The 24,511-nt window shown below is 45.2% G+C and overlaps 1 protein-coding gene across 5 annotated transcripts in view; it reads left to right on the forward strand.

Moving 5' to 3' along the window:
* LOC135367293 (5-hydroxytryptamine receptor 2B-like) overlaps positions 1-24,511 on the forward strand; it is a 248,934-nt gene that overhangs the window by 203,874 nt on the left and 20,549 nt on the right. For all 5 annotated transcript variants that reach the window (XM_064600494.1, XM_064600495.1, XM_064600493.1 and 2 more), the window contains one exon: positions 8,423-8,483. The gene's annotated coding sequence lies outside the window, so the exon portion shown is untranslated. The remainder of the gene's footprint in view (positions 1-8,422; positions 8,484-24,511) is intronic.

Genomic DNA, 24,511 nt, shown 5'->3' on the forward strand with positions numbered 1-24,511 from the left:
TTCATCAAAATATATTAGACGCGCCATTTCGCATATTTTGCATAAGCAAACTTCGGAAACTTGGGGCAGATCTCTTCAAACACGCAATTAAAACGACGTCTCTCCGTAAATGTTATACGCGCGAGATATCCGCGGGCCCTTCACTTTAAAACCACGTATATTACGAACCCATTCACGACTCGCTCCATCCTTCGTGTTTCTCAAAGACTGCTATTTTTGCTTCAACCTTCGGGTGAGATCTCGTCTCATTAGAGCTTTGAAGGGAGCGACGTGCTCTTCAGCTGTTAACGAGGTTTCCTAAAACCGTCATCTCATTAAAGACGCCGGCGAAGAATCCCAACTCCTATCCCGTTATTTGTCGAGGAGTCTAACACGGTTTCCTCTATTCTATGCTGCTGCGACTGAGTCTCGAGCGAGATCTTGAGAGCGTTTCCTGAGTGTTTCCCAGATGCCTGTTTGCCGAGTGCCGTCGTCTTTGGAAACGAGCCTTGTGTGTACGTGCGTGCTCTCTCGTTTCGAGTGTGATGCTTTAGAAATGTTTAATTGCAGTATATCGTACCGTGAAAATTTGGGCCGGAGCTGAACGGGCGCTCTCTGGTGGTGAATGACGAAATTATGAAGCAGAGTGCGGCGTTACTTTGAAGATTGGATTTGCAAGTCAAATGTTGTCAACGTTCGTATACCGCAAAGTGCTTGGAGAGTTCAAGTAGTTTTAGAGCAGCAGCGGTGCGGGGGACGAAATATAACCTCCGGTAGTTGCTCGAGTGGCACGCTGAATGTTGTGAGACCGAATTTAACCATCGACTGTGTTACCTGAAGTTCTCCCTGAACTTTTTTCTGGCAGAGTTTATGGATAAATGCGGTCACACTTCCCCCCGAAGTCTTCCCAGGACGCATGCTTCTTCCTGCCTAAGGAAAGTCGAAGTACCTAAGGAAAAAATAACCCAAAAGAATCAAAATACATTGTCTGCTTCTACACCTGCAAGAAATTGTACGACAGCATCCAGTGCACCGCCTCGGGAGTGAGGAACATACCCAGGTGACTACCCCATTATTAAATGGATGGAGCTTTGAGCATACGAACGCCGAGCGGTCCACACAAGTTATAACAATCTCCATAGAACGCCTCATTTAGCATCATGGTTATTACGGATCGGACAGCCGTGGCCCCCTTGCGTCTAGATAAGCCCATTCGCTGATCTCGTATCATCGCAGTCGGGAACGTTCTAAACCTTATATACAGTCAGTATTCATCCTTTCGAAGCTGTATCCTCTTATCTACTTAAATATCGTTCGCGTACCCTGACTCAAACGCTCAATCTACTCAAACCCTACCTAGCTGCCAAATGAGGTGACAACTCCCTCAAAACGTTTTGCCAAATTGACTTCGGATCGAAACAGTTAGTCGTTCCGAAGGAACTGCTTAAATTTGGGATGCGTAGAGTCAAACTGGATGTGACGCCTTTGGTAGTAATTTTCCCGACGATGGTCTAAGTTCCTATTGGCTCCCCCTGCTTGTTTCTTTTTCTTTTCTTCTTCATTTTTTTTTTCCTCTCGTCTCACGTTCAGCAATAAATGAACGGAAGGAAGCTTAGCCGCTGCTGCTTCAGTAGAGGGTCCTTTTCAATGCAATTTTCTCAGCAAGGCATTTCCGCACCTACATAATCCTATTCACGCAGACGCACGCGAAACTGGGCACGGTTTTGTGCGGGGACTTTGTAAGGCGCTCTGGGATGAAGTGGACAAATCCGCAAGACGGTGTTAGCCCGAAAGGTACTGCGCACTTGCTTTCGCATTTCTTGTACAGAAAAAAAAAAAATAAATAAATAAGAAAAATACTCATCTGTGTTAGCACGTCATCTGCTTTGACACCTCTCTGCCATCGGCGTCTGCTTTTAGACTGCTTTGGACTGCTGTTTCCTGTCGTCTGCTATAGAATATCTTGTGGCTGCGTAGCAGGATATTCCCCATGGTTAGCAGCGTACACGACGACGACAAGACACGACGGTGAGCGCTCGCGCTCAGGTGACAGCAGAGTGCTATGACGCTTTTCGCATCTTCCGCTCCTGGGGAAATGTCGCTCGTATGAATACACGGTTAGTATCATGGAAGCGGTGTTCATTTCGGCGTGCTGCAACACAGCCGGTAGTTGGTTCTCCCGCGGTCCAATCTCACGTTATCCGCGATTCCTGCGACCCGATTGCATTATAAACGTACTCAGCGCCCCGTCTTTCCTAAATAGCACAGGAATAATTTTATCGCCTTTCCCAGTTGTTCCCCCTCTGTGTTACGAGGTGAACGCCATCGAGGCTCGTAAAAGGAAACCTTCTCCCTCTCTGTCCTTCCCTCTACATATATTGCTTATTCACTCCAGGTCGTTTGTAAGACTAGCCTTCTTATTGAGCTCACGGTTTACGACTTTTTTGGGAGAGTTTCCCTCGCAACGAATAAAGTGCAAACTTCATCCGCGCGTGACGTCTCGTCTCCGGCTTACCAGGCCCGAACGTCGGTCGAAAAAAGAATCGAAAGCATACAAGTGGACGGACGCTGTTCAGAAATCCAATTGAGACTGTTGACAGTGGAACAAACGTGACGAACACTTTCGAGGAATGCATAAAGTGGAGAATGCTGAACAAGGAGGAGAAAATACGTGTTTCGCTTGTGTTCCGGGAGGCCGAAAGCGCTGACCGTTTTGCGATGTTGTTGTCTCGAAAGCAGAAAATAGACACGTTTACTGACCACAGGGGAATGTTATCGCGATACTTTTTTCGTCTGGGGCGTGGTCTTTATTAAACGTGGTTGCTTTTTTTTCAGAGGTGTTTTGTTTATTCTGCTTACCAAAGGTTATAGTGTCTGGTAGAGAGTACTACGTCGTGCGACAGTGCACACGCTTGTCCATCGTTTTTTTTTTTGTTTTTTTTTGCCATGTTATTGTTGTGATTTTGTCGCATCTTTGCATTGTGCTGTTGTCGCATGTGAACCGTCTGCAGTGAAGGTAACTGGGGATTTGTTTTTGAGAGGATGAAGAATATGTAAGACAAATATTACGTAGTAAAGTTGGTAAACAAGAAATTAGCACCTTCTCGTCTGCGTTCATACGTTGTTGGCTGTTAGCAACTCAAGCCAGATGCTACAAAAATGAAAGCTGGGGTGCCCAGTTTGTGTAATACACGCAAATGCACCGTTCATGCATTAAGATGATATGGTATGTTCTCCTATTTATTTTTTCGCAAACATCATCATCAACACGATATGGGTTACGAGAAGGTTTGTTGTGAGCACTGTTAACAACTGAATGACGTGAAAGTTTTTCCCTCCGTATCAGCAGCTTTTTAATATAGTTTGCTATATTATTACTCTTCACTGCAAGTTTGAAATCCGCAACAAACAAAAAAAAAAAAAAAAGAGAAAGAAAGAGCGCTCCCTCTCGTACACAACTATGCTATGTATTTTGCTGTGTATTTGGCTGTATTGTCGCTACAAATGCTACATCGGACTGCAGTACGGTAGCTCAACAGTGAATTGTCATGCACTGCGCGGTAGTCTGCAGTATTACACTGCTTGCTTACTGTTAACGTCAGAAGTAGTCTAACGAGGAGCTTCATTAGCCACATGACCCCATTAAGTTCGTTTATAACACGGATAAAAAATTGCCTCTTTTGTAATATCGCCGTGCTTAACGAACAGTTCTTCTAATCGCGCTAGAAGGTTTTGCGAAGCGCGCGGTAACATTGGGTCGCCACTTAGCAAAGTGAAACCATTTCAGCGTTTCGCTTAAAAGCTTCTCTGAGAGAGACTTTTGAGCGAGATGCGAGTGAATTGTTTGTTCTGTCTTGCTAAGTGAAAGTACGCACTGCCATGAAGCCTGAGTAATAACAGGCGCCGAGAGCAGAGATACGGCGTCTTTGTTTGTTCTGCATTCATTATTACTTACGCATGACGCTTTCGAGCGTGAACCCGCGCGGGTAGCTTAAAGAAGCGCACAAGCCACTCCAGTCACCACTATTTGTTTTAACCACGCCGTTAACATGTCTATAAAAATGCACTATGCGAAGTGATTCATTCAACAACAACAACAACAACAACATAGATGAATAGATGATGATGATGATGTGGGATGTTTCCCTGCGTTGAGTGCAGGACCCTACCCCATTCCAAAAAGGTTCGCATGAAAGGATGACGAGGGAAGGAAATCCCTACAGTTCGTGAAGGAGGCCGGTGGCCCTCAGAAAGGAAAGAAAAGCGCCAAGTGCACGGCACTGATGTCCAGGGTTACTCCATGGGCCGAGAACTTTGCAGATGTTGAATGGCCTCTGATCCAGCATTTCAAGTTGACATTTAAAGGCCCGTCGCTCGCGTACGTACTGGCTGCAGTCTTCTAGAATGTGTCGGATTGTTGCCAGGAAACCACAAGTAGTACACAGCGCCGTGTTGCTGTGGCCCAACCTATATATCGGAGTGCAGGGGTGAATGCGACGCTAAGTCGTTAACGACGCACGAGAGACGTAAAGAGGCGAGGGAAACCGCCTGGCATTTCAAATAAAAGCGTTGGGTCAACAGCATACAGAAGCGACCACCGGGTGATGTCATGACACCATTCCTGATGGGCCCAAGGCGACGTCAACGTCGGACAAGAGGGAACGCCTGTCCCCATTCGAAAGTACGACTGCTGAGCGGCGATGGTGAGCCGCAGGAGCTGCCCGATCAGCTACGTCATTGCCTCTTATTCCAATATGGCTAGGGACCCATTGGAGGGTGAGCCGGTGGCCCCTGTGATTCATTCAAAAGACACATCAATATCGCAAAAATCGATTTTAAAAATAGCGACCATGCGCAGCTGTGGCAATGCCGGCAACTAGCTGCCCGAGTCGCTTTGACGTCATGATGGTTCAGCCCGCTGACTGGTTTAGAGAAACGTTGTCTGCTACACAAGCGGACTGAGAGAGAAACGAAAAAAAAAAAAAAAACGGAACACGCTTGTCCCGATTGGAGCGCGGTCACTCTTGTAACCGTAATGACATCATCGGTGACGTTTTTCCTCCTCCTCCTCGTTTCGCTCTACAGAGTGAGTTGAGCGGGAACGCGAGCGTCGATGTTCGAGTGCGTTTTTTTGTTTTGTTTTTGTTTTAATAGAAAAATATTACACACACATAATCACACATCATACTTCCATAATGCGTCAAAAATAGTATACCTTTGAGAGATGACTTCCTGGGCTCCTCCAATGGACACTGAAATAGGTGGCGCTTTACCTTTCCGTCATGTATGTGTACAGCAAGAAACTAACAAATATCTAATAATTGGGAGTAGATTTAAACGTAATGTGAGACCGCCCACACTTGTGTGGCTATATGTTGCGCGTGCACTGCAGGACGGCGGATAATTTCGACCACTTGAGGTTCTTCAGCGCGCATCAGAAGTGCACGGTGCTATACGCTCTGCAAGTAACCGAACGTTCTGCGCGTGTCTCCTCTCCCGGTTACTCCACTCGGGAAGCTCCATTGGCTACGGCGGCGCCCTCCCTCTTCCCTCTCACTGCCTCCTCTCATGCGCAGAGACAAGGAATGTTTACCTTCCTCACACTTGGTACCGTTCTCGGCCGGGATCGTACCCGCGATCTTGACCAGCACGCTACCGACTTGGCTACCACGTTTCCTCCACAATATTTTCAGTTGCGAATCAGCGCTTGTGTTTGTGCCTCACTTCGTCCTTAGTTTTCGTCGCACTGTTCTTCTTGTGTATGCTGAAATCTGAGCGCAGCGACGCGTACGTGGTTCACCTTCCAGACGACGACGTATCTCGGAAGTTTGTGCAATGCTACCGAATATCTCTCATCCTAGACCGGGTTCGAACGCGCTACCTGAGTATAGAGACCATTCGCTCGTTGTTGGGGGCTCCAATGTCATGCTGAAGACTGTGGCAACGGATCCACCCCGGCAACCTGCTGTGCTGTATGAGGTTCTCCCCACGTTTTTCGGCGGACTTTCCTAAAGCATGTTGGCACATTTCTCTCTGAAGTCGGCTAACGACGCATAGTATCACCGCTGATTCCCATTTCTCTCTCTCTCTCTCTCTCTCCCACACACTCACACACACACACACACTCTGCAAACATCTGTATCTGGTCATGGTCGTTCCGCGGCGTCATCGCATAATTTATAAGGCGTGAAGCCGTATATTCACTTCAACAGGCGCTAGGTAATATGCCACATTTTAAGCTTTAATGAATAAATCTCATTAGTCCGCTGTTTGACTACTAGAAAGGCGAGGGAAGGCTCCTTATTAACGTAATTAACATTATTGTGACGCATTAGCTTCTTTCCCCAAATGTAATGACCTCACTTACTGCGCACTGTTTGAGAAGCCAAAAGGGCACACTGCTCCAGGGCTGGTTTACACGGGACTAAAACTCTGCCTCGTCGTTGGCACGTGTGGCTTTGTAAATTTCAACGGGCCATTTAATTAGGACAGGCCGTCGGGGAATGAAGAAAACGTGTTATTCGCTGTTCTCAATAGAAAGATCTAATTAGTGTCTCGAATGATCTACCGCGGAGTAGTCGAGAATGCAGAGGGATCCACTAATATCATTTCGTTGACAATGGCGTGATAACTTGAAAGGCTGTCAGAATCTGGAGTTATATATCCAGTAGAGAAGTGGAAGTAGTTTGTATCTTCGACACATTTTTTCGATGCTTTATACTTATACCTTCGGGTAAGACAACTTTTACAGGCTAACACAGTCCACAAATTTAAAGATTTCTGTGATTGCCTTATGCGTGTCCGTTAGAGTTTCAAGTCATATCATAACATAATGCGTTCGCTTACTTGAACTTGCTTACATAGTGATCATGTTACGAAAACACTTGTCTCACTTTTCTTTTCATCTTTATATTTCCCTTTTCTTTTCTTCTTTATATTTCCCTTTTCTTTTCTTCTTGTCTTTTCTCCTTTTCTCTTCTTCCCCTTTTCTTCTTTTCTCTGCTCCTTTTCTTTCCTTCTCTTTCTTTTCCTTTCTTCCCACATTTTCCTTTTTAATAGCAAGCCGACCTCCGTCTGGCTGACCAATCCATTCTTTTTTTTTCTTAATAAAAACACTTGTCGGAAACGACAAACTTAAAGCACATTTCCATGCAAACACGTAAAATATACGCGGAAGCAAAATATGTTTTTTTTTAATTCTGCGTTAGCGCCGCGAAGCAACTGTGGCTATGAGCGTCGTACAGACGTGAACAAATTGGAGAGAGGACAGCATGAAGGAGTGGGGCACAGTGGGGTTACTATGCGTCCTGGGACGACTTCAAGGGAAAACTGTGCCGACATTCGTCTGGGAAGACGTCGAAAAAACCGAGGAAAAACCCCAGACCGCACAGCCGGTGGTAGGATTCGAACCCGTGTCACCTTCCAGTCTTCAGCACGACCTTGGCTATCAGCTATGCTTGGCTTGGCTTGGCTATGGCGTCCACCATAGCTTCTCGTATGCCCCGTCTCAATGTCAAGACTACATTCTTTCTCCGCTATAGTGGAGATACTATATATCGTGTGACTGTAGTTGTCTCGTGTTGTCCCGGCGTGTAGTAAAGAGCGTAGAAATAAAACCGAGAGTGGTTAGAGGAAAGACTGCGGGGAAAAGAAGCGGAAGAAAACAGAGGATTTGTAAGGATTCGGCGCCCTCTCTTATCGCCACGTTCGGAAGCCGCCATGATCCGTGGCGGCCGCAAATGCTGCGACGCTGTGTCTCAACCACTAAAACTATAGACCTGCTTCTCTGGGCCAGGTGGCGCGAGTGAGCAGCAACGTCAGCGCCCCAAATTATGCAACACGCGGTATATAGTTTAGCAGACGACGCGGCACTTTCAAATACACGGTCTCGAGTTGTTCGCACTTTTGAAGAAGCACCGTTTTTTCTGTGTATTTCTTACATGTTTTGTAGCTTTCATTAGAACACATACCGTTTGAAACACCATGCAAAGCCCGCTAATGAAACGACCGATTGTTGGGATCCGTGACCGTTTGGGGCCGAAATGGCGCTGTGCAAACTTCACTGCAACAGCCCTATAGCGGGATTCGGCAAAATAATAGCAACGTCCGGGATATCGATTTTCTTTGAAAATATGGTCGACACACAGTTTTATTACGTCTGTTATTTATGTCTGTTATTGTGTCTGTTATTTGTGTGTATATATTAAAAGTAACATTTTGTTCGATATGTTACGCGAGATACATTTATTGCGGGCTACCTGTACTGTACGCCCGGGCTTTACCTTCTAGCGTGGAATCTTAAATATACTCTTTCTCAGCATGTAGCCGATGTTTTCATTTCCTGTCTTTTTCTTTTTTATATATATTGGTGATATTGATGAGCTAAAGAAAAAAGGTATATTGGATTGCCAGTTTTTTCACAGCTTCTGTTTTGTCTTTGCAGGAAAGACCGCAGCAGGGACAGATCCTTGCATATACTTCAGCGCGAGACAAGCATTCAAAAGGTGTGCCTTCTCTTTGAATTTTAATTTGTCTCGTCGTCTTAATTTGTCTTATTAGTGATAAATACGCGAGTTCCGCTGGTGAATTTTTTCTTCGCGATAAGGTACACGTGGCAACCACTTGAACATTTGTTTTCTTGTACATATATACGTATGTCATTATTCAAAATGATGAAGAATGACCTGTAGTGCTATTCTCTACTACTCTTAGACGGTACTCGCGCACAGTTCAAAACTGAGCAGTACAAAACAGCACTCCAGTTGGCCAATGATGGCCAAATTACCTCAGAATTGCACTTCAAGGAATGCGCTAAGTACCTAGCTTCACTGGCCCTTTAAGAACAGTAAGTACCGTACAGCGTACTTGAAATAAAGTACAGAGTACTTAGCAGTACTTGGCAACGTTTCATCCGTTGGTGGCGGTCAAACGTGCGAAAAGTAATAATATCTTGAAATTTACAGTAAATCTTTAGCACTTATTTGAACTGGAACAGATTGTCAGATTACAATTTGCATTTATACCTGCGCAGGCAACGCAGAACGTTGTAGTAGCACCACTGATTGCGCGGACAATCAGTGGTGCTATACTACAACGTACTGGTGTAATATGAACCAGGAAGGCATGCTTTCTCTCTCTCCCTCTGTCTCGCACACACACACAAGCACACACACACAAACAGACAGACAGACAAGCCAACAGAACCTACATCTTTCCGATGACTCCCCGCTGCATCGTAACATGTCACATATGCCCAACGAGTTATCACTATATCATTCTCATTCATGAAAGGATGTAAAGCGCAATGAAAAACATCTTTTCTACAGCTATGTAGAAATGTGAAACGAAACACATCTGGCTTCTGCATTTTCTTTCCTCATATCATAATCGGAAGTCAGTCAGGTACTTCATGTCAAAGCACTACAGAAAAGTACACTTGCAGTGCAGTATAAAGTACACAAGAGAGAACTGATGTTCTGAGGCTGGAACAACATAGAAAGGACAAACACATACAAAGCCTCAAATTGCCTAAGAAATGAACGATGAAAGTCACTGAAAAGGTTAGCCAGCTGTAGGAGTCGAACCCACATCTTCTGGATGAGCCCTGGACCGGTATTCCAGAAGATGTGGTTTCGAGTCCTACATCTGGCTAACCTTTTCAGTGACTTTCATCTTTCATCATAAGGTACACAATTAGAAATGGACAGTACAAGTCCTCGGAAATGTAAAGTAGTACTTGAGTACTAGGTACTGCAACTACCTCCCATTACTGCAGCTGGTACTACTTCGCCATGGTGCTTCGCGATATATACGTTGAACTTAGTATCCGCACTCATCATCATTTCAATAAAGTCGTTGTTGATGAACTTAGCACACGATTCGATCGGGTCATATCGCACGATAATATCAGTGAGTTCGACTATGTTCGCTTTTACCCTGAGTGCATTCTTAAACGATAATAAGGTACACGTCCCGTGTTACGTTTTTGTGCCGTTTTTAGTTTCCTTTTAGGAGGTACAGAAACATGTACGCTACCAGAACACTCAAATTGAAAGTGTACACACGCGCAATGTCACGATAAGAGAGCATCGGGAAGCAGACGTTGTCGCACTGCCTCTGCTGCCACCAGGGGACTTTCGAAGGCTCAGGGGCATAATGTATGAGACTTCCGAAAAGGCAGCGGATGCATTAGGCTGCCTGGACGGGGCCTTGAGAAATATGGCTCGAATGGAAATATGCCCTAAGGAAAACACCATCTCGCGGATATAATACATTCAAGGAGTATACGGAGAAAGCAACAGGCATTATACTTCTGCACAGTGTGTTTATTTGAGGCAGAAAAGGAGATGCCGCTCTGTCCCGATATTTTTTACGGAAAGCCATTTTTTGTACAAGTGTGTCACATTGTCTGATTGTCTCACCGTGGAGGAGAACAGGGTAGATAAGAGGGTAAGGAGGTTTCACATACACGTTTTCGGAAAGGGGAGTTAAGAGTGAATTTATAGGCTGGTAGGCGGAGGTCGCTTGTTGTTGACAGGCCCGTGGAAACCATGCGAATCGACATGCTCCTCATATATATAAATTACTTGCCTGTTTTCGACGTGAAGTGCAGTATGTCCTTACGGCACGATGAAAGTTTTCATAGCGAGGGAGAGATGAGATTATGTATAAATTGTTTATTTATTTGTTCGCTCGTTTGTTTCATTAAAACACGTAGCAGCGCAGCTACAGACATCGGCCTGAGCTCCGCATGAAAAACAATCGGTATACAATACGGGTAAAACACACTAGATCAAATACGTGCAGTCAAGCACGTAGCATAAAGCGTCAGACGGTACACGTTGCTAACTGTAGCGGTAAATTAGCATGACTCTGGAGGGACGTGGTGAGACTCCTCGAAGTATGGTGCCCAGAGCAGTGTTCGAATAGGTGCTTCACATTGTCGTTATTCCCATTAGAAAAGCGGCACACACAGCGCATGCCTCATGCATAAGAGTGGGAGGTTTCCTTTTAGCGAACCATCTTCAGTAATTGCCATCTCATAGTCTTCCTACCACTTTAATGCTTACACTCACAGTGTAAATAGTAATTAACCCTCGTCATCTTCATTAAAGGCACCATTTATGTGGCGGTCCAATTTGTGGTTTGTTTTAGTGTTATTTTTGAAATTTTCTTTAGCGTACTTGTTGTCGAAACGAGTGTATAATACAAAACAAGTTCATTGTGAAGCGGCTGTTTTGCTGCTTTTAGGCAATTCTCGATATTGTAATTTGGAATTGAGATAATAAAATTGATTGATCGATGTAACAGCGACATCGCAAAACGTCTCGGCAATATCCAACCGATAGCACGTGATGTGACCATGTGTGCGAGCGACGCACTGACACGGTGGCGATGGTATTTTACGCGCTGTGTAATACCCTCTCACACGGGCAAGTCTTCAATGATGATTGAAACCAATGGCCATTGAACGTGCACGTGGCTCCACCTGTCAGAGAGCATTATGTCCAATGTTCTTTGAGAAGTTGACACGTTCCACGCTTGATGGCGCTACGGTGTTCAATGGTCATTGCTTACAATCATCATTGAGGGCTGGCCTTGGGACAGGGGTATACATTTTGGAGCTCTTTCCTAGTGCGACAAGAGGCGGCATGACCACTTGGTGGTTCAACGTGTTGATACAAGTAATTTATCTAACGAGAGAACCTCATTGCTTTTAATATGGTCAAGCGAGTAGTATGGTATTCGTATCAGATTATACTAGAGCGTAGCCTATATCTTATTCCTTTTCGTATTTTTTAAATATGTTTTTAAAGACACATGTGATGGGGAAAGTTTCAACATAACTGCTCGCGACGAGGTCCAAAGCAACCTCAACAATTAATATGGCCGGCATAAAAGAGGCGATGAACGTTATTAGGAATGATGGCAGTTCTTTGTCGTCTCTTTTTAATGTCGAAAAGACAAAGCACACATCGGTCGATAACTTTTAATAATTTTTAATAAATAAATTTTAATAATTTGCGTTTTTTATTACGATTTGACGTTGCCGTTTTTGACTCCACCCCTGCCATGCAGCGTACGCAGTTTTGTGCCAAACCAAAAGCGAATAAGTTGCCCAATTGATTCGGTAAGCGAATGTCATTTTCGTGTTATGTCATTACATGTTTCCTTGTCGCAGCGAAGCAAACGAATGACATTCAGAGGAAATGTCATTCGCTCGACATTACATTTGTCATTTGTCGTCGGGATATTTTGGGCTCTTTTTCCGGAGACGAGGAAAAAACGGAAAAAACTTTTTTTTCCGCCCAAATTTCCGGGTTTTTTTCGGGGCTTCGCATTTCTACGTAAGACGCTGTACGCAGCCGTAAACCCAGTAATGTGAATCAACTTTTACCCGTATAGGCGTCATACGCCCGCCTAAGCCAATCGCAGATGTCTTTAAGTTTTTGGGTGGGATTCACCTGTAGGATTTAACTTGCCCCGAAGTAGTATAAGTTGGACGAAATTAGTTCAGTGTCCAATCATTGGCTTTTGTCCCGATAGAGGGCGACACCCGACGCCAAAACTTGCTGTTATCAATGTCCAGCCCCTGACACCTTTGGCGTTCACTTTTATTCACCCGTAACAAAGAGAGACGCATCTCCCTCTGTCGGTCTTCTTTCCAGAATGTACCATTGGAAACGTTTCACTGACAGTTGAACGACGGCATCGCATTAACCCAATCCACACAATTCCCTTTTCGTCGTCGGAGTGCCGTATAGTCACAAAGCTTGATCCGAAGTATCGGATAAACTGAGGCGGTAGACATTGAAATGCTTTTCCGTTACTAGGGCAACCGGCGATAAGGGTTCTCACGGCGTGACGCACGGATTCCATATTTGGACAATATTCAAAACAGGGTAGGTAAACTGCCTTTCTCTGAAACGGCAGAGGTCGTAGAATGATGGAATTTTCCAGATGCTGAATAGATAGTTTTATCTGTTTTGGGAAAACGGTTCAAACGGTTTAAAAAAAAGAAATACAAGAAGGATTGCGTTGAAGACTGCGAGAGTCCCTTGTGGGATAAACAAAACTGACATTTGTTTTTTGCACATCGATCAAACAGTTTCTACGAGTTCAGAATTGCAATCAATCAATCAATCTATATACACCCAAACGACACTGGGAAGGCGTTATATGGGGGAGGTTACTTCTGGCCGCCTCAGAGGTACCTTCCGTGGTGTCACAGCCGGGTAAATTCCGGTATTGACGTCCCTTTTCAACGCTATGTCCTTTCGCTGTAAAATGTGGAACGCAGGATTAAGTGATGCAAATAAAGGTCTTTTACACTTATCCGGCCTCACCAACGGTGACACACCCTTTAAGACAAGACGCAGGTTCTGTGAGACTGAAAAACATTCATGGTTTTACACTGCTTGGAAAAATGAATTCAGATTACAAATAATATTAAGAGAGAGCTTACAAGGAGATAATATCCCGAATGGTGTAAGGCTGGCGTACCCCAGCAACACCGAATATCCTCCGAGTGTACAAATAATGTCTTAACGCATTCGTACGTCCGATGGATGTCCGAGGGATATCCATGGGACGCACGAATTTGTTAGGACATTATTCGTACATCCAGAGGATATTCGGTGTTGGTGGGGTACCTTTCAACTACAATTTATCAGTTTGCAGTTAACCCCCGAAATTTACCTTTCGTTTCTTCTAACTATACATCACATTTTGCTTGCCGAGACCTCAAGTCCGGACAAATGCCGCATGCTGTCTACATGACCATAGTCGGCACGGCGTTCTCGGCGCTCTTACTATTTGTTTTATTCCCAAGAGCATGCAGCTTATTTCGGCCCTTTCTTCTTGTGCCCTCTCGAAGTGTTCATGCATAATTCAACAATCCGACTGACCTCAAGATCTCCTTCAGCGTACCTGGTCAGAATTAGTTCCTTCCTCGCGCGGTATGCTGGCCACACTGACGTACGCCCTAGTAATTTCTGACCTGCCCTTTAGTTTCACTAATTAGCCGTATAGTGGAAAGAAACTTTGTTGCCGAAGTGCCAAGTTTTAAGCCATCTGTGAACCGAACACTTTGATCTGTTCTTTCATTCCACGGGGTTTCGTTTTACTGAGACGCGAATGGTTTTAGTTTGTTCTGGACCATGGAAAGGCAGAGCGTAAAAATAAAAAAATAAAAGGAAACGCTTTGACTTTCTGCCACATTAAAATGATTGGTCTAATGGCACTTGGGTTCTTATTGATGTTAGAACGGGAACTTCGGTCATAGATCCAGCAATCTCTGCTCTTCCCCCTGGGTTTTCGTCGGACGATTTAAGGCAAATGTCGGCCCATTTCCCCATGAAGCCGACCCAGGATGCAAGATACCCTCACAAGCACGCACATGAGGCAGGACAGCTGCTCAATACTAACGACACTACCACCACAACATTGCCTTTCTCTTGCTTTCTTATTTTTTCAAAATGGTACGTTTGCTCTGATCCTTACAACGTCCTCACAAAATGATGCAGAGGGTGAGGGGGGAGGGCCTGTCCTTGTGTGTCCCATTTGCACGACGTTTGGTGTGTTTGCGGAAAGGTACATACCTACCATGGCATTGTGGTGCAAATGAAAAAATACACATGTTCTACATGGGTGTGTTGTAGTGTCGACATTGTGGACTTTAGTGCGCCGGCGCTTCGCGGTAAGGCGTAATGTTGCAGTGAGCGCTCGCAGTAATTTTGACCACCTAATCATAATAATTGTGTCATTCGTACTCTGGAAGTTCCGATGTCGGGCTGCAGCTCAGAATCGCTGTATTCGAGCAGTGCATCCGAGACTTACCCTTGCTATGTGTTGGCTCCGTGGCTACCTTGAGCACCGCCTCTTTTCGCTAGGGAGCAGGAATTCCTGCGTCAGTGGTCTAATCGGTATATATGCGTGAAGTATGGGCGCGTTGCTCTGAGGAACCTCGTTTTCTAACAAGGGATTCAGATTATGTAAATAGTGTAAATAATCGCAACCATTTTTTCAGTCGAATTTTGCCCGATATGTCTACATACGAATGGTAGATTGTACATATTTCTAGCAGTGTGACATTCTTGTAACGATAGTTCGCACGCAGAACATCTACGTTGTTATGGTGTTAGTAACCTGAGAAGTTACTTGTGTACTTAGATAATTATGTTAAATAAAATATTCTGAACAGCTATATTTCTGACCGGCAGTCAGAAGACTTGCAGAAATCAAGCTCACCTTAGTTGTTTCAGAAGATGGTAACAGAAGATAGTCAGTCTGCAGATTTTTACCACTCGAATCAAAGAAACGTGTCATTTTGCAAAGTATGACCATAGCGGGGTGACATAAAGCTAACAGGAAGTACAGAAACTACAGTTAAATTAATCTCAGCGCGGAAATTATTCGCATATCCTGTTATATATGGGCCAACTTGTCGTCTCCTTTAGACACGGTTACAATATTCCGATGGGGATTAGGACGGGTTTTTTGTGTGTGTGTTTTTTTTTACGAAGGTAGCTGTGGCTGTAAGCTGAGAGCTACACACGATTCATTGCTCCAACCTGTCCTTACTTGAACAGTTACAACGCCCATAACCCACCGCACTTGGCGCGTTCTGTAAGCTACAGTCAGTCATTCGGTGACACCGAGGCAGCCACTAATAGCGTCAAGATCTCCTTTGTTTCATTCATTCCCTTCGTAGCAACAACATTCCGCAGTTTAGCGGTCTCCAAGAGACTGAGCCCGTTCCTTACTAGCACATCAGTCAGGCCGAAGGTTGCACTTGATGTGACAGATCGAGACCCAATATCGAATCTCCTTTCCAAGGTTTCTATGGAACCGGCATCTTGGAGATGGAGACTGTACTTCCTTCGGGAACCCTACATGCACGTCTTGTAATGGCTGAGAAAAGGAGAAAAGAATATCGACACGGCTACGCATTACCTTAGAGTAGCCGTGTGACTAAGGTACGGAGTTTTATGGCGTGATACGTGCTTTGGAGTTCGTATACGGCACGGTTGCAGGGCGCACGCAAGCGTTTCTCTGGAGCAGGGCTGGCTACCTGTAGTATATCGACGAGGACCTTTTGGGGCCTTCCAAAGTACATCGCGTGTTCGCTAAGAATAGTTCTTCGAATAGATAATAGAGGAAGCAATAAAACTACTAACCTGATTCTGATACATTAAAATACACTATACAACGTAACAGAAGCGTATACGATGAGGGGAGTCAAGTCCTGTAGATCACATAAACCTGAGGAAGTACCTGAGGAAGCGTGGACCTCCACGCGAAAGCTTGTACAAATTAAACTTCAAATTAAACAAAAATCTTCAGTGTCGGTTTCCACATTTTGTTTATACAACGTAACGTAAAGCAGCACAGAAATCACTTCAGTCACTGCCTTTTTTTTTTAAAGCGAGCCGTTTACCTACTTATTAAAATGAACTATGCGAAGTGATTCATTCGACAGATGCGCAAGTATCGCAGAGTTCGGTTTAAAAAACCGCGACCTTGCGCAAAGGTGGCAATGCTCGCAGTAGGCCGCTTTGACGTCATCACGATACAGCCCGCTGATTGGTTTTGAGAAACGTCGTCTGCGACACAAGAAGAACTTGGAGAGAAACCAAAAAAAGGGGGGTGGGGAAGCGCCGGCCCCGATTGGAGCGCTGTCACTTTTGTGAACCCTACTGCATGACATCACCGGTGACGTTCCCTCTCTCTTCCCCCTCCTCCTCGTTTCACCCTGCAGAGCGAGTTGAGTGGGAAAGCGCGCGTCAATGTTCGGGTGCGTTTCTTCTTTCTCTCTTTTTTTTTAAATGTTGAATACAGAAAAAAAATTCTGTGTTAAATCAAGTCAGGTCACATCTCATATTGCGTCAGAAACAGTAAATATTTATTCACATGTTTTTTGGGGGGTTCCCTTAAGGTGAAAGCCTACTTTGCTATGATATTATGGTAGCCGTTCGTGGTGGTATCTTTTCTTGAAGTTGTAGGCTACAACCGCTGTATCGTGATGCTCACACAGAATTAAAAGAAAATTATAACACGTATTAAGTGTTGGATCTATACCACCAGCTCGCTTGCTACCTCTCTATCCTCTCGAAAAGCACATTTTCTTCGACAGTTATGTTTTTTCTAACACAAATCAGAGCAGGTCGTTGCTAACATGATATGGATAAATACGGTTATCTTAGAACCAATACCAGAATTCCAGGTGTTAAGTCATTTCATCTACTTGACAATCTACCAAGTTTACAGGTCGGTGACCGACTGAATTTTTAGTTTCCAAAACATAGCATAGGTTCTTCTTTTGCCTGAAGATCGTCTTAGCTAAAATAGTGCACGTAAGAGTGACACACGCAGTCTACGCAGTTCATCTTAATGTTCATCGTTACATGTACTACAACAACGAAGTTATCGAACGTTTGCAAAAGCTCCTATGCCTTAGAAACATAACACACGCAGAAGAGCAATTCACGGGATCTGCGACTAATACGCGCACAGGGCTGAAAAGAGAAGAAGAAAAAAAAAAGTCGTAGAAGCTCTTGGTTCTTCTCCCTTATTCACCGTCCACGCATTGGATTCTATTTTCTAGCGATTGATCCTTGTATGTTAGCGCCTATTGGTATTGCTCTTGACCATATCCCATGTAAAATTTCGGCACTGTGTAAATAAGAACCTGAATACAAAAATGTCTATCTATCTATTTTTCATTCCGTTGTCTGATAAGTTCAATTTATCCACGGAAAATACAAACACAGAATCATCCGTTAGACTGTGTCTAATTTCCACATGCGCCCTCCACGAATAATTGATAACCAGGTGCTCCGAAAGGTACCGTTACACAACGGCGATGTTTGCGCAGGTCTTATGAATTCTCATCCCTGTTGACAAAGCCATAACGGACAGAGAGGATAATGCTACGCAGATTCTCATCACGCAAAGTTTCGGAGAGAAATCTGATGCCGCAAGGCGATCTTAGATCGATGCGCTATGGATTCTGAAGCATGTTCGGAGAGCTGACAGTGAAGGACGCTAAGGGGTCCCCGAATTGATGGTACACACCGTTGCTCTGGAGATTATGTTCGAGATTAGTACGAGTATGCTATGTGGTTGACTGCTTGGGGATGTTCATATGCAGTGCGTATGAGGAGCGTGTACAGCAGATACGGTAGCACATACGATCTCGCTGAAAGCAGAGCTCGTGATCTTGTAGGTTTGTTTACTGCAATGCATATCATCGAACGAAGAGTTTTTGCGTCAACCTTATCTAACGAACTTCGCCTTTTCGTAGTGTGTATAAGGGAGAGCGTTGATGGTTCTGCGCACGTGCAAAACATATAGAAAGCTTCGCAGTGTGCCCAGAACCACCACGCTATCCTTTACGTACGCAAAAGCGGTAACGTACTAACTGAAACTCACTAAGAAGTGAGGAAGCCCAACTTGCCTCGCAAGCGATTAAAAATCTGCGCAAACGTAATATATACAGTTCAGTAATCCGGGGATTGACTTCACAATTTTTTTACAAACATCCAGTAGGCAGACATAAAATTGTGAAGCAAAAGCGCGTTGTAAGCCCAGAAATGTTTAAGATGCTTTCGTCATGCTCACACGTCCTGCGCATTCCTTGTACCATACTAAAAGACGTACAATATTACAATGAACGCATCAAACGTGCACTATCCCCTGCTAGCGTAGAATATGTGCGTGAATGCATGTATACTTGTTGTTAGTTACGCAAGCAGCATATAGTCGTCCAGAGACTGAGAGGTCAGCGTCACGTATAGACATCGTCTACGCTCTTCTTAAACGCTACATGTACAATAGTGCACGTGAATTACTTCTCAGCATTTGCAGACTTCTCTTTGATATCAGCGCAAAGAACATGTCCGCGTACCACGAAGACCAGCCGGAGTCTTCCATAACAAATTCCCTTGCAACGACCATACAGCACTACTAACTTATGCCTTACGCAAAAGCAATGTCCCTCAGCGGGGACATTGCCTACAAGACGAAGTAAATGCACTCGGGTCAAGCAAAAATAAGGCTTCTGTGTCTCTTCGGTGTAACGTTTCTGTTTGCACTTCTAAGACAACAGTTGGCCAATCGCAGCGATTTCTCCGGGGACGCCAGTGGGAGACCATTAACGGTCGCTATCATTGATTTCGTAGCCGTCCTGGTTGTTAGACACATGGGCGTGCTCTGGACCTGAAGGGTCACTGGGGCGTCGTCTTTGGGAGCCGTGTCGTGATTTTGCGTGTGCAATTCTGTACGGAGATTGCCGTTATTGGTGTGTAGAGCGTAGAGAGAGTTATTGCGCTGTGATGTCAGTCTGCAAGCTAGGCATGTAAGGTTACCTCTTGCAATGGTCTTGGACTATCTTCTTTACCATGCCATATTTGTACTGCAGAGCGCTCTGTTATCCACACTTGTGTGATATTTTTGATTGACTAATGTAAATTGGGGGGGGGGGGCGGATATGTTTAATGATAACAAAGAAGAGGAACGAGGGAAAGGTCAGCCAGACAGGGTGTCGGCTTGCTATTCCAAAAAAAATCAGCAAAAGAGTACCCAGGCGGGCAAAGTCCGGTTCACAGGGCGACCAGTAGGTCGGTTGCAGCGAAGTAACGGAGGAGCAGTCTGGTGACTACGCACTCTCGGGCGCGCTGCACGGGACCGAGTAAGGTCCGCAAATTGGGTTAGTCAGGTACAGGCAACCTGGAAACAGGCATGCTTTCTCAATAGAGAACTGATGTTCTGAGGCTGGAACAACATAGAGAGGACAAACACATACAAAGCCTCAATTTGCCTAAGAAATCAACGATGAAGGATGAAAGTCACGGAAAAGGTTAGCCAGCTGTAGGACTCGAACCCACATCTTCTGAATTACCGCTCCAGGGCTCTACCAAGTTCTATCACTTCCTCAGTCTTGACTCTTGAATATGTGCTGTCGTGTGTGCATGTGCGTGTAAGCCACAAACAGCTCACGTCAAGCCAATGCTTTAGAATGATGAGTATGAACTCTAGAGGTAAATAAGGGTTCAAATATGGCTCAATTCTGTCTTAAGTGAGTGTCTATATGTTTGTATGTCTGTATAGAGAATCTGTGGAGTGTATGTTACACGCATATAGTGTTGTATATAACTGTTGATTTTCTTGGTTGTTTGAATCGCTCCCTGCGTCTTGCATAAATTTTCTCTTAACAACATGGCTCCCTAGGTACTTCGAGGCTGGTGTTGCAATTTTTGTTGCATCCTGGGTGCATCAACAGCAAAAGGACATCTAGAACATCTGGCAACAGCAAGAAAACATGTAGCGTACAAATAGCGGTCGCAGCGCACAGCGTAGCACAGTTCACACCCACATGCATTGCATTGTAGCGCCACCGACGACGACACTCTCGTGCTGTGCCGGCTATAGTTTAGGTGCGCGGGACGCGCGAAATAAAACCATTCACTTGTTCCGATCAGCTGGCGGCTCCGGACCTCTTTCTTTGACGCCCCCCGATTGAGGACCCCACATCTGGTGACCCGAACAAGGGATGACGCCAGCGCCACGGAAAGAAGTAACGCCGAGTCGCGTCTTCACGTTGGCCACGTATCCGTGAAGCTTCCGCCGTTCTGGCACGCTACTCTTCTGTTCCGTTCAGCTGGCGGCTCCGGATCTCTTTCTTTCACGTCCCCCGATAGAGGACCCCACATCGTAAAGGAAACGCAGAAGCATTCCGTGACGTCAGTCGAATATGACGTTATAGAAGAAATTCCTATACGAATAAAAAAAAAAGCTCGCGAAATGCTCAGAACATCATTCTCTACCAGCAATGGATAGGTCCTTTTGAATGGCCTGATAAGGAGTTTAAACCTTGGCGCGTCTTGAGCTCAATGTCAAGGGCCACACAGACGAGACCTGATTCTGAACCGTTGGTCGTTTCACTTTTTCAGTGATGTATCCGACCAACTGCCTGCGCTGTCTTCTGTCTCCCTCAGCCAATAAGCGCATGAGAAACCACGGAATCACTCCTTACTTTTCACGAGCATATGAGAAAGACCCAAGAAGATAGTAGAACAAGAAGACAAGAGACAAACCCCAAACAGTATCAAAGAAGGATGGTTACCGTAGTTACGCCGCAGAAGCGTTACATACGTCCTCATTAGGAGCGGAATATCTTCTCAAACCTCAACGAAATCATGATTAAAAGGAAGAAGACTGAGGAGGAGTCTCGAAGATAAAGAAAAATAACGAGAGCGACTGGGAAACATCGTTCGGGTAGGTGGATCAAGTTTTAACAGAACGGTGAACGCTGGCGCGGATTATCCCCCAGTAATGACGCTCTCCTTCTTTCCTACTTTGAGGGTCCGGTTTCAAGGAGAAAGCTGTTTTGGGAGGTAAGCCTCTCAAACTGACAGAGGAACCCTCCTGTTGCGCCATCTTGCTCGGCTATGCAGAATGAGGATTGGACAAGACTGTGTCTTTCTTTCTTGCCTGAGCGGAAAAGGCTTTGGAAGTAGTGTCCAACTAGCACTCCCTGTTAGAGGTTTCCCGTTTCTGTCACAAGGAAGATGGGAGTTGTTTGGGATTAAGAAGATTTTATGCCTTAGTGTTGGTTATGGAGAGGCGGATCTGCCAAGCACACAGAAACGGTGGGCCGCACCAGTGACATCTGAACGCATATGTGTCTAGAAATAATGCGTGTGTTTTTCGAGAATGTGATGCGTATGACACATTACCTTAAGCAGTCGTTAACGCAAAAGAAAAAGAGAAGACAGAACACTGACACTGACTGACGTTTGTGGCATGCAACAGAAAGCGGAGCGGCTGTGAGTTCTGCAATATAAGCTTATCTTCTCCCTAATGTCAAACTGTCTCTCTCTCTCTTTAAAGATAAATAAGGACTCTATAGCTGTGACACGTGTACAGACACCAACAAATGGAGCTAGGACAGCGGAAAGAAGAGATAGTGGTCGTCCTTCAATTAAAGGAACTTTGCCTGGAACATCAGCAGGGAAAGACAGGACACTCTCCTCGCTGGTGTGAAATTGGGGGAAAATAATATGGTACTTCACTACAGCTCATGTGTTGTTTGCAACCACTACCGGCGTCTACTTTGCACCACCAGGGGTACAAGTGGGAAATTTTCGCCCCCCCCCACCCCCGGTATTCTGGCTCCTCGAAAGGTGTCTTTTTTGCTCCCCTTTAGGCGGGCTCAGGAGGGGAGTTGCGCCCTTGCCCCCCCCCCTGTAGACGCGGGCCGTGTTTGTAGCTTTCCGTCTTGGTTTGTAATGACTTATGTCAAAACGCCATGTAGCCCAGCAGCAATCGAAATACATGTGTGCCATAAGACATTCGTTAGTTCAACCATCAATACCCATGTCTAGTCAGACAATTCTCCTGACGGACTACGGGACTGTTTGTAACCCGTTGTCACGCCCTCTCATCCGAAACATCACTCTAAACTGGCGTTTCTCAGTATAGCGGTCGATCTGGAACAGAGATCGATCCGCCACAGAGCAAGGAAATCGGGCACGAGGAGACCCAATACGAATCCACGGAAACGAGCTATAAGAGCACGCCGAAAGTCATTGCGTATGGAGCTAGTTGATGTGAAACGGCAAGCTGAACACGCGAATCCGCTTCGAATGGACCAGTAGAATTCGCCATTACTGTCTACCGTCTGAAGCGAAAATGTGCTCGGCTTCGTTACTTTCCGTCATGTTCATCAGGTATCGCTGCCTCGGCGTGTCTGGTGGGTGTGCTGCATGCACGTGTCTTTCAGATAACGCTTCAGATACGTTCGCATATGTTCAAATATACTTCGGATGTGTGTATGTTTCAGTGTGTGATGTGACTGAGAGCGTTCTTTCCTTCTGTCTGAACGAGGACCTTGGGAAGTCATTGCGAGACTCTGCCGGTATGGTGTCATAGGAAGCGCACTTGGCTAGCAATTAAGAAGTGGGATTCCAGACCCATCGGTGCATGGACATGGTAAAGAACGCACAGAAACAGGGACAAACACTGACAACGTTCAACTAACGACTGGCTTACTTGGACAGAAACTCTAGCTGGGCGAGACCTCTAGCGGAGACAGTTCGCCGACTCACATGTCGGTGAACTTGTCTCGGCTACAGGTTGCCCTTGTTTTCTTGGACTTCCCGGGATATAGTTCGTTCTGTCTAAATGAACCATTTGCTAGCTGTACACTGTCCATGGTGGGGGTGATGTGATAAAGAAAAGTCACCGGATGCCGATGATCGAACCCACAGGACTCTGATTGAACAGTCACTTGTTCCCAAAGAGGTATTGGTTCGATTGCCGCCAGCGGCGCTCGCTGACTTTTGCTGCGACGTCCCTATAGCTCAGTATTTCGTAGCGAAAACCACATACATTCTTTGTCACTTATGGAGCTTTAGGCTACAGGAAAGTAATTCATTGCTGCCACTGCAACTTTGGAGGCCAAAAATATATCCTGCCTTGATAGGGAAAAGAAACGCAGGGAAGGGGGGATTAGATCATCGTAATGTGGGTACACTAAAAGGTATAGCCGACCGCGTGCAACATAATCCGGATTAGAGAAGTCTATAGTGCATCGTCTCAGTCTTCTTGCGTCTTAGATATTGTGGTCCGCGTCTTTTCCGGAATTTTCTGAAACTAAAATCTCTTTCATTCTCTTCAGTTTGTGGCCTATAGTCTGAGCAGTTTGCGTCGCACTTCAACAGGAACTTTGGCGGGTGGGTGGGTGGGTGGATGGATGGACACATTACTGAGGTTGAAGTTACTTCACATTATCAGAACTGTTCACACTGCCGGTGTTTGCATTGGAAAGAACGACATTACTCTTATGCCACCAATCACTTAGTCGATCCTTTGTATTTTGCTCTATTTTTAAGTTAACTTCGCTCCTATCGTTTCGAAAACCCAGTGCTTCCCATAAAGTCACATCGCCCTGCGTCGGCTGAATACCTTTGCATGCCAGTATGACATGCTCCGCAATGTACTCTTCTTGTCCACATAAACCGCATGTTTTATCTGAGACATCTGTATATTTCGCGACATCAGTTTCGGTTCTTAACACCCTTGTCCTTGCCTCAAACAAGCAGCGCGATTGGCCTAGAGTTGTCGAAAATTCCCTCTGAGCGTATTTCGTTTTTATATTCCCTGTACACCTCACGTGACGGTTTCGTCTACATTTTACTTGTCCACTGTCTCGTTTCCGTTTCCCTTCAACTAGTCTTCATACTACTCTTCTTATTTTTCTCGTCCCAAGTTAAATATTGAGCAGACAGGCGCCTAGTTCTTTTCCGCCATTTCGTGTCTACGTTGTTTAGGTGAATATATGACAGAATCTTCACATCTTTTCGTCTAATTTCCTGTGACGCGCCTCGCATCGTATATCGTAAAAAAACTAGGGGCGACGTCTGCCGGGAAATAATTCCCAATTTGTCAAGCAACAGTGATCTACGTTCCCAACCGGCTTGCTGCTCCTGACGGCTACGTAGCCGACACGTAGCTGACTTCTTGTATTTTG

Source organism: Ornithodoros turicata, chromosome 8 (assembly GCF_037126465.1).
Source record: "Ornithodoros turicata isolate Travis chromosome 8, ASM3712646v1, whole genome shotgun sequence".
NCBI lineage: Eukaryota > Metazoa > Arthropoda > Arachnida > Ixodida > Argasidae > Ornithodoros > Ornithodoros turicata.